At 37.7% G+C, this 20224-nt stretch overlaps 1 pseudogene; it reads left to right on the top strand.

Annotated features, from left to right (window-relative positions):
• The first annotated feature begins 340 nt into the window (after positions 1–340).
• Positions 341–13917, top strand: LOC149816981 (WAT1-related protein At5g64700-like; annotated as a pseudogene).
• The last annotated feature ends 6307 nt before the right edge of the window (positions 13918–20224 follow it).

Genomic DNA, 20224 nt, shown 5'->3' with positions numbered 1-20224 from the left:
CTCCACTTTGGCCATGTAGTGGCCTTTAACCTTTTCCTTGAGTGCAGCAAAGCAAAGGCCAAAATGTGACTCTTATTGCAGGCCCTAAAACAAAAGCCTAGTGGGTACTAAAGCATGTGTTTTATTGCAGTGGCGACACGACCAAGTACTTTTTGCGTTGGCATTACATGTGAAATCTGCATAAGGAGTACAAATGGTATCAAAGGACTGCACCTACTATTACCCCAGATTCACCTCATCCCTATAAAGCTGTGATCCATGGTGCATGCACCCCTGACATTTGAGACCCTAACTCTGCCTCCTTAAACTTTGCATATTTGGAATCTCAACTGTCACCACAATGTCTAACTACAAGCCTTACCTGGCAATGGTATGTGTGCATTTCATATATGCGGGCATGTCCATACTCACAAAGGCAGCACTCAATCAGGGAATGAATCACTATGTGTTCGTTGTCTATAGGCAAGCCATGGCTGCTGTCTTCTTAGCTCCATTTGCTTTGATATTGGAAAGGTTGCATCTTATTCTTCTTCTTCATTTATGAGAGCATATCAGGTCAGAGGCACCTCTGACGGTATTATTATATATCATCTTAGATGCCATTCATTTATGAGATAAACGACTACCCAAACACCATCATTTCCCCTTGTTTTTCAGCTGTTCATATTTTTCGTGCTATAGATGCCATCAGTCTAGAACGTGAACGGCTCTGAAAATTTTTGTGAGGTCTATTTAAGAAGTAAGCTATTCAAACATGGTGTTTGGGTTGCCAATTCATTACAGGGATGAACAGCATCTACGGCACCTCTTACTCTTAATCTGTCAGAGTGGTGCCTCTGACCTCATCCCATCTCTTCATTTATTGTTGCTAACCATTCAAGACGCTTCGATTTTACTAGGAAATCAGGTCTTGACCCGACCTGTGTTACTTGGATATGACTGCAGATATGGGGACACGGCCATTTTTTAATGAACTTTTCAACATGACTAGCATATAAAAGGGACACCGAGCTAGAGTTAAAGTGAAGTATCCATGTGGCATAGCTGTTTGGGTTAGCACCAAACCCAGGCTCTGGTTTGATCATACATGGTCTCAACCAAGCCATAAACCATTGAAATGTTTGTGGGGACAAGTCCTACTTGAACCCTAAACTGGGTCCTTGTCATGAATACTATCACCTTGGAACTGACATCTGCTTTTCTCTGAATACAGAAATCAAGTTTCTTTGTTATCTCTGAAGCTCTTTTGCAAGGTTTTTGTTGTCTCTCTGTTTGGGTATGTTGCAATTAGGAAGAAAGCTTCTTGCTTTGTATTTTTTCCTAATTTGTTGTGACAGCTGGATTCCATGAAAAGAAATATTCCAAAGTAATTTTTGAACGGTCGGATGTGGTTTCAGGATTACCTTGAGCCTGAACCTTTATATGATTGCCATGACATACACATCTCCCGCCCTTGCAGCTGCAACCACAAACAGTGTTCCAGTCTTCACTTTCATCTTGGCAGTCCTATTCAGGTAGGTTTTCTTTACTACAATTCAATTGATGTACATTGATGATAATTAATATTGATGGCAGTGATGCTAATGAAATTATTACCTAGAAATATGGTGAAAAGGGAAAAATAATAGCAACAATGATGCTAGCAATCAAAGTAACGTAATGATATTAGACTGATATTTGATGAAAGAATCAGTTGTGATGACAAGTAATTGTAGTGCTAGCAGCAGTAGTAGCAGTTGTACATGCATATTATAAATGCATTGCTTATAGTGGCAAGCGACTTGGCAACTTATAGGATTCAAATATACATCTACATAGGATAGGTTAATCCAATTACTGATTAAATAACGATTAGCATACGTTTACACACTGCAATCTAACAGTGATGACTTAAGATTATGGCACATGCTATGTATCTAGAAGAGATGAAAAGCCCAAAGGCTCTGAGTCTTACCAACTATATGTGAACTTAGTTTAATTGGTTTATTGGATAAGTTGATCTTCCTTAAGTCTAGGGCACAGACCCATATCTATAGAATCTTATGCAGTTAAAACCATAGTTTAAAAACTCGCCAGGTTGACCCGGTGACTTAGTTGACTTGGCTCGGATAGCCCAGTCACTGGGTCAAAAAATGTATTTAACTTATTTTTTACAAAACTCGGCCGAGTCATGGCGAGTCATATATATATAATATTAGTAAAATACTATAAAATATAGATAATATATACACACATTTAAATAATTTATATAATATATAAAGTTAACATGACCCGACCGAGTCACCGAGTTGACCTGGGCGAGTCACGAGTCACTCAAGGACGGTCCGAGTGATGAGTTACTGGGTTTTAAAACCATTGTTAAAACTATGATGGAGTATAATAAAGTGGGAATTGATGAATAAGCAGGTTGGAGATCTGCAACTTGAGGACAACATATGGGCAAATTAAGTTGGTGGGCCTTATAGTTTGCTTGGCTGGTGGTGTTATACTTGCACTGTACAAAGGGCCTTTATTAAGCTTCCTGGGCCATCATCATTCTTTAATGAAAGGAATAGGCAACGCAGCTCCTGATTCTGGTCATGCTTCTTCAAGGAAAGACTGGATAATTGGAATCTTCCTCATGCTCGCCTCCAATGCAACCTGGTCATCGTGGCTGTTAATGCAGGTAAAATTAATACAATGCTTAAAAACCTTTCTTTTCCTTATATGTGACGCCTCTTTAACAAGATTGCTTGCCCCTCATGGGCCACGCTTGGAAAGTTGGACATTCACGAGACATGAAAATGATCTCATATAAAATTCAATTGTCAATGTTTCAAAATTTTCAGTTATTGCTAAACCAGCATTTTTGCCAAGATTAGGTAATCTGTCAGTGAGCAGATCCAGTGATCGGGACCTAACACATAAATGTAGTGGCTAGCCCCCCTGAATTTTCAGTTATTGTTAAATGGACATTTTTGCCTAGATTAGGATAATTTGTCAGTGAGCAGATCCAGTGATCAGGAACGAACACATAAAGAGCAACTTGAAACTTTCATTTATTATATATTCATATAAATAAAAATGAAAAAGAGCGATATGTAGTGGCTGCCCCCTCCTTTAAGAGCCTCCCCCCATGCCTCCCCGCTTTTCAAAAGGGCCGAACATGTTATATGTGCTCAGCCCGATCACACAACCATGCCTCAATTTGTCATGACTAAGAGTTGGTTTAAGTCGCCCATAAGGGTGAAAGAGCATCAACAATATTGAAAAGCTTGATTGTTACTCTCTTGTCCACCAAGAGGTCGAGCACTTTATTTATAACATCAAAATCGATAACATAGTTTACAATACAATGTACAATTATGGATTATCATTTTTGATAATTCTTATAAAAAATGATTTACATCAATTTACACTTTGCAAAATTCTTCTAGATTATCGTTTCACTTTCTAGAGTTCTTCTAGATTACTGTGGTTTACACTTTCTAGAATACTTCCAGATCATAGATCGATTGGCTCATGAGACTCTGGATTGGGCTGGATTCTTTGTAGTTGAATTTGAGTTTATTGTATTTGGTTTCTTGAGAGAGTCTTGCTCAACATTATCCTTATCATACTCAGCATTATCCTTATCATGCCTTTGCGAGCTCAACGTGGGATCAACGACATTGAGCTTGTCACGAATAAAAACAAACCTTGAAAAGGAAAGAGGTTTAGTAAGATCGTCAACCAGCTGGTCAGAGGAGGTGATAAACTAAACTTGAAGATGACCCTTTTGCACATGATCCCGAACAAAGTGAAAATCAATTTCAACATGTTTGGTACGAGCATGAAACACCGGGTTCGTTGTGAGATATAAGGCTCCAAGATTATCACACCAAAGGATAGGTGGAGAAGAAGGGCCAAAGCCTAGCTAAGTGATAAGAGTCTTGAGCCAAAGAAGATCAGATGCAGCACAAGCAAGAGACTTGTATTCAGCTTCAATGTTGGACCAAGCTACTGTCTGTTGCTTGCGAGAAGACCAAGAAACTAAATTAGAACCCAGAAAGACAACAAAATCACTTGTAGACTTGCGGTCATCAAGGCTACCAGCTTAGTCAGCATCAAAGAAGGCACTGAGCTGGAGTGAGGAAGATCGTGAGAGAAACAAGCCATGATGAATGGTATCCTTGATATAGTGAAGGATATGTTTGACAGCAGACCAATAGGCAACCGTGAGCTGGTGCATGAACTGACAAACCTTGTTGACCACAAAGGCAATATTAGGCAACGTGATGGTGAGGTATTGAAGACCGCCCATAATGCTTTGATATAAAGTAGAGTCATGAAAATAAGGTGTGTCATCTTTAGACAACTGAGTGGAGGCACTCAGAGGAGTAGAGATTGGCTTTGTATCATCCATAGAAGAACAATGAAGTCAATTAAGTTCATAGGTGAGCTAGCAAAGAAGAAGTCTTTATGAAGCATAATGAACTTCAATTCCCAAAAAATAATTTAGGCATCTACGATCTTTCATAGAAAAGGCAAGACTGAGTTGTTGAATCAGTTGCTTAATGGCAATGGTGGAACTGCTGGTGATTATGACAACATCAACATAAACCAATAAATAAATAACCAAACCCTTGTCTCAAAAAATGAATAATGAAGCATCAGAAAGAGAGATGTGAAACCCCCAGAATTGAAGATACAAGCTGAGTTGCTGGTACCAGACACATGAAGCTTGCTTGAGACCATACAAAGCTCGATCCAACTTGTATACATGCCGAGAAAAAGATGGATCTTCAAATCCTGGAGGTTGTTCCATATAAACATTTTCATAAAGGAGACCATTTAAAAATGAATTATTAAAGTCCAATTGGTGTATAGGCCAATCTGACAAGACTGCAAGAACAACACAAATGGTGGTGGGTTTCACAACTGGACTAAAAGTCTCAAAACAATTGAACCTTCCTTTTGATGGAAACCCTTAGCAACTAGGCAGGCTTTGTAGTGAGTCATAGAGCCATCAACATGTCATTTAATACAAAAAACCCATTTTGATCCAATGATATTGTAATGAGGACAAGGGAGAACAAGGTGCCAAGTGTGATTAATTTTAAGTGCATGAAACTCATCGTTCATAGTTGTACACCATTTGGGGTCAAGGTTAGCCTGTTTAAACGAAATAGGTTTGGGTGTGAGGAGGACAGAGGTAAAGCAAGCAAGGGATAGGGAATAACAGGTTGTGGTGAATGCATGGGGTTTAAGAGAGTTGGTCATAGAGTGAGTATGATCAGACAGGCGACTCACAATGGTTTTAGGAAGATGAAAAGTAGAGGATAGTGGTGAAGAAGAGTTGGGTGGAACGGGTATGTGACTCATAGGAGAAGGAGTAGGTGAAGTAGGAGGGATAGGTATATCAGAGAGAACCGTCGGTTAAGGAGGCGATGAAAGAGGATCGGGAGGTGGGAGGACGACAATAGGAGAAAGTCCTCATTCGGAAAAGATGCGTGATAGAGAACGAAGAGATAAAGAGAGAGGTCCAAAGATGGACTCATCAAAGTAAACATGACGAGAAATATATGTACAAAGTTGAGAAGGGTTGAAACAAAGGTAGCCTTTATGATGATTGGCATAGCCAAGGAAAATACATGGGGTAGTCTTTGGATGAAATTTTAAAGTATGATAGGGTGTTAATAGAGGATAGTAGTATGCACCAAAGACACGAAGATGATAATAGTCAGGCGATTTATAAAATAGAAGTTTATACTGGGTCTTACAATTAAGTACTAGGGTTGGAAGATGGTTAATGATGTAAACAACAGTGCGAAAAACATCAACTCAGAAGGTATATGACAGGGAGGAAGTATGTAACAGACTAAGCCTGGTTTCAACAACATGTCGATGTTTACGCTCAACAAGTTTGTTCTATTCTAGGGTATGCAGGCATAAAAATCGATGAAGTATGCCATGGTCCCACAAAAAGCTTTCAAAATCATGACTGATAAATTCACCTCCATTGTCAGTTTGAAAAATGCGAATGGAGAGTTGAAGTTGCTTTTCAGTAACATGCTTGAATGACTTAAAACACTTAAACACTTGAGACTTAGTATTCAATGAAAAAAGTCATGAAAATCGAAAAAAATCATCTACTATGAAAAGATAAAAGTGAAATCATTCATGTGAAGTGACTAGAGCAGGCCCCCAGACATCGACTTGTAAAAGTTCAAGTGGAGATGTTGTAGAAGAGTAAGATTGACCAAAAAGAAGTTTTTGTGCTTTGCCAATGAGACAACTCTGACACACTTTTATTTTGTTACTTTTATTAACAAAAATAGAACAATAAGAGTTTAAACAAGAAACAATCTTCTTGTTCGCATGTCCGAGACGTTGGTGCCATATACCAAAAGGAGCCATTCTGCTTGCATATGCGGCCATCTGCATATGATAATCAAATTTGATTGGATAGAGTCTCGCGTTAGATTTCAGTCTCTTGAGATGAATCTTGCTTGTCTGTCGATCATTGACAAGGAATTCAAAAGAAGTGAATTCAAAAACACAATCATTATCTTTAGTAAATTGGCCTACAGATAAAAGGTTCTTCAAAATAGCAGGAACATGAAGAACATTCTTTAAATTAATTTAAGAGCCATGAGGTTTCAGAATAAAATTACCAGTGTGTGAGATGAGGAGCATCTTACCATTGCCAACCATGATTTGCTCACCCCCATGATATTAAGATTTATGGGAAAATTGTTGATCATCTATAGTTAGATGATTTGCAACACCAGTGTCTGGATACCAATAGTCATCAGTGGATTGCTGAAGAGACATGGTTGAGAATGCTTTAGGAATATCCCAACACATTTTGGCAGTGTGTCCTCGTTTTCCACAATATTGGCAGGTGACAACATCACATACACCTTGAGTTTGAGAGGCAGAGTTGCTATTAGACGTGTTTGGAGAGGAATTTTTTTCTTGTCCCCTACCACAACTTTGATAAAAATTATGGCCACGTCCTCAACCCTTGAAGGCAATTTGTTAAGGTTGTGGTGTTTCAAGAGGCTTAGCATGAGTTAAAAGCATACATTTTTCTTGATTAAGAAGTAGATCATATAGATTTGTGAAGGTATACAAGGCTGAATTAGTGATGATAGAAGTCAAAAAACTTTTGTATTTGAAAGATAGGTCATTCAAAGTTATTTAAACTAATTTTTCATCTTCTATAGAATGATTGACAATGACAAGAGAGTTCGCTAGAAACTTTATATGGTCTAGATAAGACAACATATTCATACTCTCTTTCTTAATAAAAGTCAAATCTTTCTTCAGAAGCATGAGTCTCAAAGAAGATTGAGATTCATATGCTTTTTTCAGAACAAGCCAGGCTTCACGGGCTGTTTTTGTTCTCATGATTTGATCGAGAACAATTTCAAAATCGGTAGCTTTGATCCAATTGAGAGCCAACTGATCAGAGTGAATCCAAATAGGATCATTTGGAGTCTCTGTCTTACCTCTATTTGTCATGACAATGAAGGGATCTGGTTGAGGACAAGAGTCGTCGACAAACTTGAGGAGGTCCTAGCTAATCATAACTGATTCAAGTTGGAATCTCCACAACAGGTAGTTGTCTTGATTCAGTTTTATCGAGACTAGGCTGGCGATGGCATTCCACTGAGTCATGGAAGAGGAGAAGGATGATGAAAAAGCCATTGATAAGTCGTTGGAGGTTGCTGGCTTTGATACCATGAAAGAGCGTCAACAATATTGAAAGGCTCGATTATTACTCTCTTGTCCACCGAGAGGTCAAGCACTTTATTTATAACATAAAAAATGATAACATAGTTTACAATACAACGTATAATTATGGATTATCATTTTTTATAGTTCTTACCAAAAATGATTTACATCAGTTTACACTTTCTAGAATTCTTCTAGATTATCATTACACTTTCTAGAGTTCTTCTAGATTACCGTGGTTTACACTTTCTAGAATACTTCCATATCATAGATCGGTTGGATCATGAGACTCCAGATTGGGCTGAATTCTTTGTAGCTGAATTTGAGTTTATCATATTTGGTTTCTTGAGAGTCTTGCTTAGCATTATCCTTATCGTGCTCAGCATTATCCTTATCAAAGGGCTCCTACACACCTGGTTTGGTGGGTCTAAGGACAACACTGGTTCAATATGTGGGGTATGTCATATGTGTCTCTTGCTGCATGGTTGGAGCCAATTGAAAACTACCCCAGGGGTAGGGGGTGGAGTTTTAAGTGGAAAACACTAAAATACGACCACTGTCAACATGACTATGCTTAGCTCGTAATAGGACATTGAAGACATAACACTTGGTTTCTCTTTGCTGTCGAAAAAAAGAGTTGGTTTAAATCACAGATGCCAATGTGATAAACCAGAATGCTTTCAAATTCTCACTGTGTTCCATTGTTGTATGAATGACCAAGACTAACCAAGCCCCTACTTGAGCAGGATCAAGTCTTTAACACTCTATTAGGGAGCCTTAAGTTGGGGCGCTTGCAATGAGTTGGAGGTGCGTTGCCAAAATATTGTATTGAGAATGGAGTTGGCAGCCCCAACACAACATTTTAACACCATTCATAATAGGATGTTTTTGGCGATTCCATCCTCCCTGAAGACCACATTCTGGCAAAACCATATTTTAGCAACACATGGTAACAGTGTTTCCATCTCAATGCAACCGCCCCAAACAGAGACTAAGGGTATATTTTGTATCATTTGTAGTGTGAAAAGTTTATGAACTCAAGCCTAGATAAGTTTTTCAGTTCATGAACTTATATTTTATTGTCCAAACTCACCCTAAACTTGGTACTGCCCTTCAAGATTCTTCTGTGACAGAAAGACAAACCAATGGGCAATGGCTATATTTGTAGTGAGAGTTGCTCCCAAGTGCTATATGACTCTCTCTCTCTCTCTCTCTCTCTCTCTCTATATATATATATATATATATATATATATATATATATATATATATATATATATATATATATATATATATATATATATAGGGGGCAGGGTAGAGCCAAGAATTTAAGCTATGGTGGGCACAAACACTACAAGAAAAATGTTAATTAGAGACGAAAATTTGCGACGGATTTTTTTTGTCGCAAATTTGCAACGGAATTAGAGACATAAAAAATTCCATCATGAATCTGTCGCTAATTAGCGACAGATTAGTGATGAAAAAACTTTCATCGCTAATCTGTCGCTACTTAGCGACGGATTCGCAATGAAAAAATTATGTCTCAAACTCCGTCACAACTTAGCGACGGAGAGGTTTCCATCGCGAATCTGTCTCTAATCAGCGATGGATTAGCGACAATAGTTTTTCATCGCTAATTCTCAATACAAGAAAAACATTAATTAGCGACAAAAATTTGCGACAGATAAATTGTGTTGTAAATTAGCGACAAAATTAGCGAGAGAATTTTTCTTTCGCTAATCCATCACTAATTAGCGATGGATTAGCGACAAAAAAATTCTCTCGCTAATTCTGTCGCTAATTTTTTATTTAAACTGACCCATCTAGGGTGCAAAATTTCCCCCCTCTCCCCGTGCAAAATTTAAACCGACCTCTTCGTCGTTCGATTTAAACCAACTTCTTCGTAGAGGGCAACGAAGTTCAAACGACTTCTTTGTGGAGGGCACAATGTAGCTCGCTGCGGCCGGGTAGACGCCATCGCCGACAAGGTCATTAACGCTGTAGATGTTCTTCCGGCGGCCGTTTCCTCAACCGTCGTCGGTGAAGCATATCAAGGCATCCCTGACCAAGTGGCAGGGGCAAGCGAAGCAAAAGCGGAAGGGCTGATACCGGAGGATGGCGACGAGACAGAACGGTTGCTGGACAAAAGTTTCACGGTGAAGTACGAGCTCGAGAAGGAGGTCGGGAGGGGACATTTGAGTCACACCTGCTTTGCTAGGGCTCGAAAGAGCAAAATCAAAGGCCAACTCGTCACCGTGAAGATCATCTCAAAGGCAAAGGTATGCCTCCAATTTGGGGTTGTTGAGCTTTCCTTTAACACGGTGGTAGAGGAACACAAGAGAGTGTGCTGGTTTGGCGGTGCACTCTCCTGCGTTGTGCAGAAGACGCTGCAGTGGCTGGCCGAGCTGGAAAAGCGGGGAACCAGGTCGGGAGGGCATCGAAGAGCGTGTCGGTTCTGTGCAGAAGACCCCACAGTGGCGGGCTGAGCCGCTCATGTCTAATACCCTATGCAACGCCTGTGGGGTGCGGTACAAGTCCGGCCTATTGTTGCCGGAATACCGCCCGACAGGAAGCAAATTTTTTTTTTAAAATTTAGCAACGGATAATGTCCATTGCAAAACCAAATTTGTGCTTATTTAGCAACAAACTAGCGACGGATCATGTCTGTCACTAATCTGTCGTAAATTAGCTACGGAAGTAGTGACAGATAAGTTTTGTGGCTAATTAGCGATCAAAAATTTGCGATGGACGCTATCCATTGCTAATCTGTTGCCAATCCATTGCTAAACAATTTAGCGATGGATTGGCAACAGATTAGCAATGGATATCGTCCGTCGCTAATCCACAGTTTTCTTGTAGTGAAATGCACAGTAAAAAAATAATTGGCAGCTTAAATTAAATACATAACTGATGGTTCTGCTAATTTAAAAGAAAGGCTAAGTAGACCCCCACCTTCCTATTTCCCCACACAAGATGTCTAGACCCCCACCCTCCCACAAAAAATCTCTAAAATTTTCGCACAAACATAAAAATGAAACTCACTAAAAATACCAAGATACCCGTAACCCCAAACAAAATCTCTAGAACTTTTACACTAACAAAGGAAAAAAAAAACACCCTCCTTGATTTCAAAAACTACAACCCACCAAGAACAAAAAAAAAGAAATTAAAAGAGAAAAGACCCTCTATGTTAACCCACAAAGTATGCTTATTGGGGGGAAAGGATTTAAAGAAAAAAGGGATAAAAACACAAACTATAATCACGAAAAGAAAAACTAATACCACTATTTGAAAATGGAGCTGTTACACAGAAAAACAAATGGGTAGCAGAGAAAAATAAAATAAAATAAAAACTGACTGTCTCCAACTGGCTCTATTTTGATAAGAAAAATGTAAAATCCTTGATAGAGAAAGGTGGTGGGATCGCACAGCCTCTCAAAGAGGGCAGAGGGGTGGAGATTAAGAGAGAGAGAGAAATAAAGGGGGTGGGCACTTTCCATGCAACCCTGACCCATATCCCCTTGTGGGATTCCTAGGGTTCAGGGTGGGCAAGTGCCCACCCTCCCTGTAAAGTGGCTTCACCCCTGATATGGGGATTGTTTTAGTCAGGCCTCATTTTCGTTAGGCCACAAGTTAGGTCCCAGCAAAAAACGTGACATTTTTGCTTGATCTGAACCAATGGATGTGTTTATCGTAGTTCACTTGGTAGTTAACATGCACATGTTTTTTCAGAGGGTTGAAAAATTAATGGCTTATAGTGTGCTAAAATTTGATTATTCTAACTTTTTTTAGTAAATTGATCTGATCTAAATCACGTTCCTTGGTAAATAAATAATTGTGATCACATCTACAGGTTCATATACAACAAAAAAAACCTACAAAAACGTTTTTGTAAGGGCCTAACAAAAATTGGGACCTGACTAGAACATTTTCATATATATATATATATATATATATATATATATATATATATATATATATATATATATATATATATATATATATATATATATATATATGACCCAAGCCATCGTTGAGAATCAATCACTCCTTGAGTCACGGAATTATGCTCCTTACTAAGATCATCTATAGTTGCATATGAGGATTGATCTTCTTGATGAGTTTGTTGACATAGTTCACTTGCGAACAGGCCCCTCTTCTCAAGGTATACCCCTCTAAACTGGCCTTGACTTCTCTGCAATGCCTCCTAAGCGCCGGGCAATCTGCAGCAATAGCTCTAGCCTTTGAAAGAAACCTTTCTGCATGGAGGTTAAGCTTTGATGTTCAGCTGCTCGCAGTCGTATACTCTGTATGTTTTAGCTCAAAGGGCATCCTCTTCTTTCCATTTATTTTAGTTTATCAACAAAAATCTAAACTGATTATTTCTTATTGAACTTTGGTTGCATGGCAGGGTGTGATTGTGACTGGCATAACATATTGGTTGCAGGTGTGGTGTATAGAGAAAAAGGGGCCAGTTTTTACTGCCATCTTCACTCCATTGCAATTAGTCATCACCATTATTTTCTCATGTTTTTTGTTTGGGGAATTGTTTTACTCTGGAAGGTGAGTGTACATATAGAAAGCTAGAGTGTTGATTTTTCCTTTTATTATTTGTGACCTAGGCCACTTTATCTCTGGAATTAGCTAGGCAAGGCTACCGAGTATTTTGATACTAGTGTGATCATGCACAAGTACCACAAAGCCACGGATACATTATTAGGGCCTTACAAGAGCTGAGATTGAGCCTAGCCTGTGCTGTTCAAGCTTGGATCACCTTGATGTGAGCTAATATTCAAGCTCAACCTGAGCTTGAACCACATTTTTCATTCTCGGCTCATGTCCAGCTCAAGTTAATTGGGCTCGGCTTAGCTCGAGTTTATATATATATATATATATATATATATATATATATATATATATAGAGAGAGAGAGAGAGAGAGAGAGATGAACATATTAGGCCTCATTTTTCGTTCCGCCCTACAGGTTTTAAGTGTTTTATTATAGATCTGAACCGTTAGATGTGCTCATCATAATCGATTTAGTGGGAATCGACTCTTGGATCATGTTTTTTTGATGAAAAAACATTATTTTATGAGCCAGAAAAACTGGTACCTTCATTGCCATTGATTTTGCATCACAGGAAAAACCTGTATACAGGCCAGATTCTGGCGATCCAAAAGCTGGTTCCCACTAAACAAAACCTATAGATCACATCTACGGTGTTAGACGTGAGAAAAAATACATGAAAGTAAGACTTTTGAAGGGGCCTAACGAGACCTAACGGAAAAGGGGGGCTAAGGAACGCACTACATACATATATATATATATATATATATATATATATATATATATATATATATATATATATATATATATATATATATATATATATATATATATATATATTGAAACGGAGAAGCAGGATTCTAACCAGCCAACCACCTCTTTAAGAGGTCTTCCTTGCTTCTCAATTTGATTTCTCTTCAGTCCCTTACGGCCTGGATGACAAGGCAAGCAAAACCTGGCTCAAAAATTGTTTTTTGGCAAAAGCAAATCTGGTTTGCCAAAAACCAAGTTTCTAAACTGTTTGGATGACCAGGTTTTTGGTCGTTAAACATTTAAAAAAATAAAAAAATGAAAAAAATAAGGCCAACCATTTTCCAGCCTGGCACCAGCCAGAAAATGGCCGTGTAGGTGCGGCTCTTGTCGGCCAAAACCATCCCTGCCATTTTCTGGCCGGTGGGCAGCCGAAAAATAGCTGGAAATTAAAAAAAAGAAAAAAAAAGAAAATAGAATCCGGCCACCCATCGGCAGGAAAATGGCCGGAAATTTGCTTCTATTCTCGCTTCATAATGCTTCGTACGTGTAGCTTTTCATTTCTTATGCACCTCGATAATCAATTCACAACCGTTTCTTGATTTATAGTATTTAACACCCACTTCCCAGCTGCTTTCACTTCATGTATCGCTTTAGTATCCATTTTATTTCTTGGTAACTATGTGTAAAACACTCTTAGCGTGTTGTAGTCGACAATGTTGTATTATGCTTTCTTTGTGGTTGTATCACACTGGTCAGCATTTATTTGATTGATGCTCCTATTTTCAATGCAGCGGACTAGGCTCAATATTGATGTTGGTTGGTCTATACTGCGTCTTATGGGGAAAGAACCGGGAAGAAAATTAAGGAAACCAAAGGCATGATGAAGAAAGACCAAAGTAGTCAACAAGTAGAGGAAATAAGGACCTCTCTCTCTGTATCTCTCTCCAACCATTTAATTTTATATTTAGTGAATGAAAGAAATAAAAACTTACTGCAAATCAAGCAAAGCACACAAGCAATTACGTGGTCCGGCAATGTGCCTACATCCACGAGAGAAAGAGGAGGAGCGTTTTTCATTCCTGTTACAATACACCAATGTTACAAGATGGGTGAAAAAATATAAGATCGATATCCCAACAAATGTGGAAGGATATCTTTTCAAGAATACGGCTAAACCCAAGAGAAAATAATAAAAAGGAAAGTATAAAGATAAGGATAAAGACAAGGCAGCTCCCCCAAAATATTACCGACTTTCCTAACACTCCCCCTCAAGTTGAGAGAAGTAAAAGTTCACTACTCCCAATTTGTTCATAAATTTAGATAATTTTTCACCAGTAATTGCTTTGGTGAACATATCAGCACATTGGTGTCTTCACTCTTCATATAAGGAGTCTCAATTTCTTTATTCTGAACCTTGTCACGAACAAAGTGACAGTCTATTTCTGTGTTTAGTATGTTCATGAAAGACTTAATTTGCTGCTATATGGATAGCAACTTGATTATCGCAGTGAAGCTTCATGGGATTAGTCTGATCAAACCCGATCTCCTTCAATAACGCTTCAACGCTAGACCTCGATATAACCTTTTGTTTCTTACTCTTCCAAGAAACAAGATTTTCCCCAACAGTAACACAAAATTCAGTGGTTGACCTTCTGTCAGAAGAACTGCCTGCCCAATCTGCATCGGCAAATCCTTCTATACTCATGTGGTCATTTCTTTTCATTAATAATCCACACCCTGGAGTTCCTTTTAAGTACTTCAAAATTCAATTAACTGCATTGAGATGCTCCTGTTGAAGAGCATGCATGTACTTACTAACCTCATTAACAACATAGGTGATATCTGGTCGAGTGACAGTGAGATAGATCAACTTCCCAACAAGTCTTTGATATTGTTGAATATCTTGTATTATGTCTCCTTTAACAGTGTCCAACTTGAGATTGGTTTCAATAGGATTAGCCACCGGTTTGGCTCCAAATATTTTTGTACTCTTTAAAAGATCAAGGACATACTTTCTCTGTGATAAGTATAGGCCTTTCCTTGAGTGGCTAATTTCAATCCCCAAAAAATATTTTAGTCTGCCTAGATCATTGATGTCAAACTTCTTATTTAAATATTATTTTGTCTTCTCAATCACAGCTTTATTATCTCCTGTCACAACAATGTCATCAACATACACCAATGTTAGACATGTTCCCATTTTCGATCGGTGAGCAAATAGAGAGTTATTAGAGATACATCTCTTATATCCGAACTCCATTAGGGCACTGCCCAGTTTTGAGTACCATGCTCGAGGAGACTGCTTAAGGCCATATATAGCCTTCTTTAGATGACACACCATGTTTGCCTGATTGGTATGAGTGAGACCTTGAGGAATTTTCATATACACTTCTTCCTGTAGATCTCCTTGAAGAAAGGCATTCTTTACATCAAGTTGACATAGTTCCCAATTAAAATTGCAGGCTATGGATAAAACCACTCAGAGAGTTGTCATCTTGGCTACTGGAGCGAAGGTCTCCTTGTAATCAACTCCTTTTCTCTGAGAGAATCCCCGAGCTACAAGTCGAGCTTTATATCTGTCTAAGGTACCATCACCTTTGAATTTCAGTTTAAACACCCATTTGCAAGAGACAAGATTTTTATCAGCAGGAAGTTGAGTGAGTTCCTAAGTATTATTTCTTACTAAGTGTGAACACGCCAAATTTTTCAAAAATTTATAAAAATGACCTTTTTGCCCCTGGTTTCATTTTCTGAGAAAACCAAAGCTAAATTTTGATCATTCTTCAGATTTTCTGAATTAAAATCCATATTGATATCTTCAAAATCAACTCCGGATCCAAATCCAGTACTTTAAATCCATATTTCCTCAAAATCTGGATCAAAACCCATTTCTGAAGAAATTTTCTCAAAATAGCTTTTAGTTCTCAGAAAAATTCTCTTTTGTAAATATTTTTGCAAAAACACAAAAAAATTAGTTTTAATCCTTATTTTCTCAAAAATCTTAGGTTTTCTACTTAAAAATACAAAAAAATGGAAAAATAACACCAAAAATAAAAAAAAATGGAAAATTTTTGAGAAAAAATGAATTAGTGTAAACTTTAAAAATCAAATTTTTGCTAAAAAGCCCTGAGAGCCCCTTTTTGTAAAAACTCAAAAATCAGAGGGAGTCCTATGCAAAATCCTCTTTTAGGGTTTTTGAAAACCCTTCGTAAATGAGAAAAAGGGAAAGAGGCCTCCCTCACTCTGGTATCTCCCCTCCATTTTCGCCCGATCACCATCTCGCACAATCCACCCTTCGATCGGGGATGGCCTCTTCCTCAACCCTCAATCCTCAACCGAACCCCTCCCTCTCGAACCTCCTTCTCCCCCTTTAAGAGAAGCACGCAGAGGAACCCTAGAATCATCGCCTTCACCCCCGCACCCCTTTGTTTCTTCTCCTTCCTCTTGCTTTCATCCATCTCCTGCCTCCCCACGACCACCTGCATTCTTCTCCTTTTTCCTTTGCTTCTTCTTTCTTTGATTTCCTTCTCCACCGATCGAAAGGAGTCGACTCTGCTCCAGGAGTCCTAAGCAATCCGATGGTCGATTACGAAGCCCCTGTAGTTACAGAAACATCTTTTACTAGCCACCATCCAGCCCTTGGTGCTTTCCTCCTCACTTAGTGGAGGATCGATTGAATGTTAGCAGAACCCCAAAGCCACAGAAGAAATCTCCTTCCCCTTTCTTCGGAGTCTCTGCAAACCAGGTGAGTACTCTCTTCCGTCTTCTGATTTTCCTTTTATTTTCTTATTTTGGGGCTATCGTTTTATTGCACCATCAATGGTGTCGAGTTGTTTGTACAATCTCGACCCATTTCGGTGCCACAATAATGGAACCTCTGGTTCCAACAACTGTTTTCTTATTTCCTTAGTTTAAGTAACTTGAAAATTAACTAGTTCAGCGTGTTTTTGTGTTTAAATCTTGCTTCCATTCCTTCATTATTCCCTATTTACTCTAATGATTCGTTTATGTCTGGATTTTTTGCTCTGCTGACCATTTTTCCCTTTTGTTGTGGATTTTGTTGTCACACTTTTATTTGCGATTTTTTTTTCATCGTTGCCATCCCCATATAATTGATTTCTGGTCCTCTGCCATATACAAACCCCTGGTGATTACTTCTTTAGCATGATAATAACATTGGATTATATTTTGTTGTCTTATGCTCACCGTATTACATTCACTAGCAACCATATTTCTATATTGTGCATATGATTCTCCGGTTCATTACAATCTTTTTTTTTTATTATTATTATTGTTCATCATATCTGGATCTGCCTTGAGAGTAGAATGGATCTATTGAAAACCCATGGTATGCTTGGGCTAGTCAGGAATCAGCATATGACCATTGTCGGATGCAATGCCCCTGTGTTTGCCTTTTGAATGGCGTGATTCCCTGTTACTGGAGTTGGTTTAAAAAAAAAACATTATTCTTTGCTCTGCCTCATCCTCTTTGCACTTACTGGGAGATCTATTTTCATCTGATTCCCAAGGTATTTCGTTTTGGATTCTATAAAAAATTTTAGTTTAGTAACATTTCATTTTTATAACAGTCTTCATTGTCTTTTTATTTACTTCATCTGTATTAATATACCCTGTTTCAAATTGAGTTTTAGGACTATCAGCTGGGGTTTTATCTCTTTGTTCTCTGAAGGTTTTTTCCCATTGAAACAGAAGTTATGTCGTTTTAGCATTTGTGATTTTCTGCATCAATCATGTTCTAAATATGATAGCACCTAGCATACATTTTTCCCCTGTTTGCTGATAGTATTTTTAGGTTGTTTTAAATACATTTTGCTTCATTGTGTTTCCGTATATCCAGATGCTACTCCAGTAGGCCATCGTTTTACATGATTCAGGTCTCTTGCTTCTCCATGTATCCACTTACATTATATCAGTGGATGTTTGATTGGTGGAATGTCATCTACAAGGATAACAGGGTTATGCTACATCATTTTTTTTGTTATCCTTCACTATGTGGGCAATATCATCACATCCTCTGCTTATTTGAATTCAGGAATTTTCATTTTAGTTTGAATCTCACTTCATTACTAGAATGTACATTTTCTAGAATAATCTGGCTGCATCGTCAAATACATCATCTTATCACTGTTATTGGATCTTAGTTATTTCCATCGTTGTCATTCTTTGCAGTATTATGAAAATCATCAGATGCTAACCTTGAAATCATTTTTTTTACTAGCTAACTGAGACAAATTCAACAGTTTTGGTTGTATAATCTTCTGCCAATAAAGGTGAAAGGATCGTATGTTATAATACATATATGTGTGGATAAAATATATATAGAGATGTGTACAGAATTTCTATGCAATACTGTTTGCAGCAAGGTTGTTGTGTGTTTGAGAAGTATGTACATGGCGACACAGTGGGGATTGTAAACATTTTTTGAGTACATGCTGTCATGAAAGTGAATGTGGCTATAAAATGTGAAGGAGGAAATTTCACGTCCCAAGCCAAATGGAAGATCATTAGGCTGTAACTCCTCTTGATCCCTTTACAGTACACGGTTGTAACTCTTTGGATGCCTACAACAGTGTTAACAACTGCTGAAGGTCTCTGACACCCTCACCACCATCATCAACATCATTCTTTGTTGCATTTCTGTTTAAGCATCATCCATTTCACTTATCTAATTTTCTGTTTTAATTTAGTCTCATAATGTTTATCCGCATCATCTCCTTCATCAGCATCTCCTGATTTGCATAACTTTTCATTTGGTTTCATTTTTTTTTTATATCTTTGTATATGATTCTCCGCATCCTCTATGTGTCATTATGTCTTGAATCTGTCTGTATCGATTTGGTGACTTCTGTTCATCTTAAATAACCTTGTGTTCGAAGCATCTTGTACTGCGCGACAGATACATCCAGTATCCAGTTTGATATGGTATGATGTAGCCATGTTTCCTTTTTCCATTTGGATTTATCAAGTCTCTCTAAGGTACTTTCCTTTCTTTTCCTTTTACTGTATCTAAATAGTTTCTATTTCATAGCCACTTGTATATTCATGCTTACTGTAGTCAATATTCCATATGTTCTAAGTTATATTATCTTGATTTTGGATTCCAGTGTTTTGTTGTTATCTTTTTGTCTCTAAAAGTCTGTTATCATCATTGGTTGTATAAAGTGGGTTGATTCAATGTATGTTATCGTGTGAGCCATGTTGCATTTGACTTGTTATCTACATACCATTTTGTGTAATAACATCCCCAAATAGCATGATAACACTACCCCTCATGTTACTATAGCACATGTGTAGATTCAGCACAGTCACCTAAATCATCATTCACTTACCTGCTATTTCATCTCATTAGCCACTGCTATACATTCATATTTATCCATTGCACATATAGGACTTGGTTTGCTTATGATATTTCCTACATATATATAAACATATGTATATATGCACAGGTATATACAAATATTTTATCTTAAATGTAGAATATGCAATGTGCCTCCTTCAGCTTGATGTAGCATTTTAAGCCAGAATTAGCATAAACCATCTATATTTGCATTTTGCAGCTTAAATTCTATGATCCCCTTTTTGGCTTGGTATTAATTCTCCTTTCTTGCAGGAATCTCTAGAACTGTTGATGTCCTTCTTAGATTAGGATTTCAAATTCAGTTTAAATCATTGTAATAGTTAGATATAATGAGAAACTCTTTACATTTCTTGTTTTTAGATAGAATGAATGAGCATTGTAAATATCATTGAATTACTTGTTTTTTATGCATTTTTCTCTTATTTCTCAAATTCTCACAAATGATAAAACACGAATGGCACGTGCACTATTTCGTAAGAGGTAAATTAATTCTAAGTTGATGATTTACATCAACGGCCATAGTCAGGGTGTAAACAAAACTTAGCATTTTTATCTTTTACAAAATAACACTGGATCCACACTGGATCCATTTTCAAAATTCATCATATTTTCCTTAAATATTTTCTTCTTTTATCAGAATTTAACTTAAAATTAACTCAAAATATATACCAATGGCCATAGTCAGGGTATATTGAGGATTAATTTCATTTTAAATTCTATAAAAGCACCAAAAGGGTATTTTATCCTTCATTTGAATTTAGATATGACTATTATATAATACATTCAATGACCATAGTCAGGAGTGTATTATATCATTAGTCTTGTTTA

Source organism: Nuphar pumila, chromosome 14 (assembly GCF_984573655.1).
Source record: "Nuphar pumila chromosome 14, dmNupPumi1.hap1.1, whole genome shotgun sequence".
In the NCBI taxonomy this organism is placed as follows: domain Eukaryota; kingdom Viridiplantae; phylum Streptophyta; class Magnoliopsida; order Nymphaeales; family Nymphaeaceae; genus Nuphar; species Nuphar pumila.
Note: the sequence above shows the minus strand (reverse complement) of the source record. Positions and strands in the feature narration are given on the sequence as shown.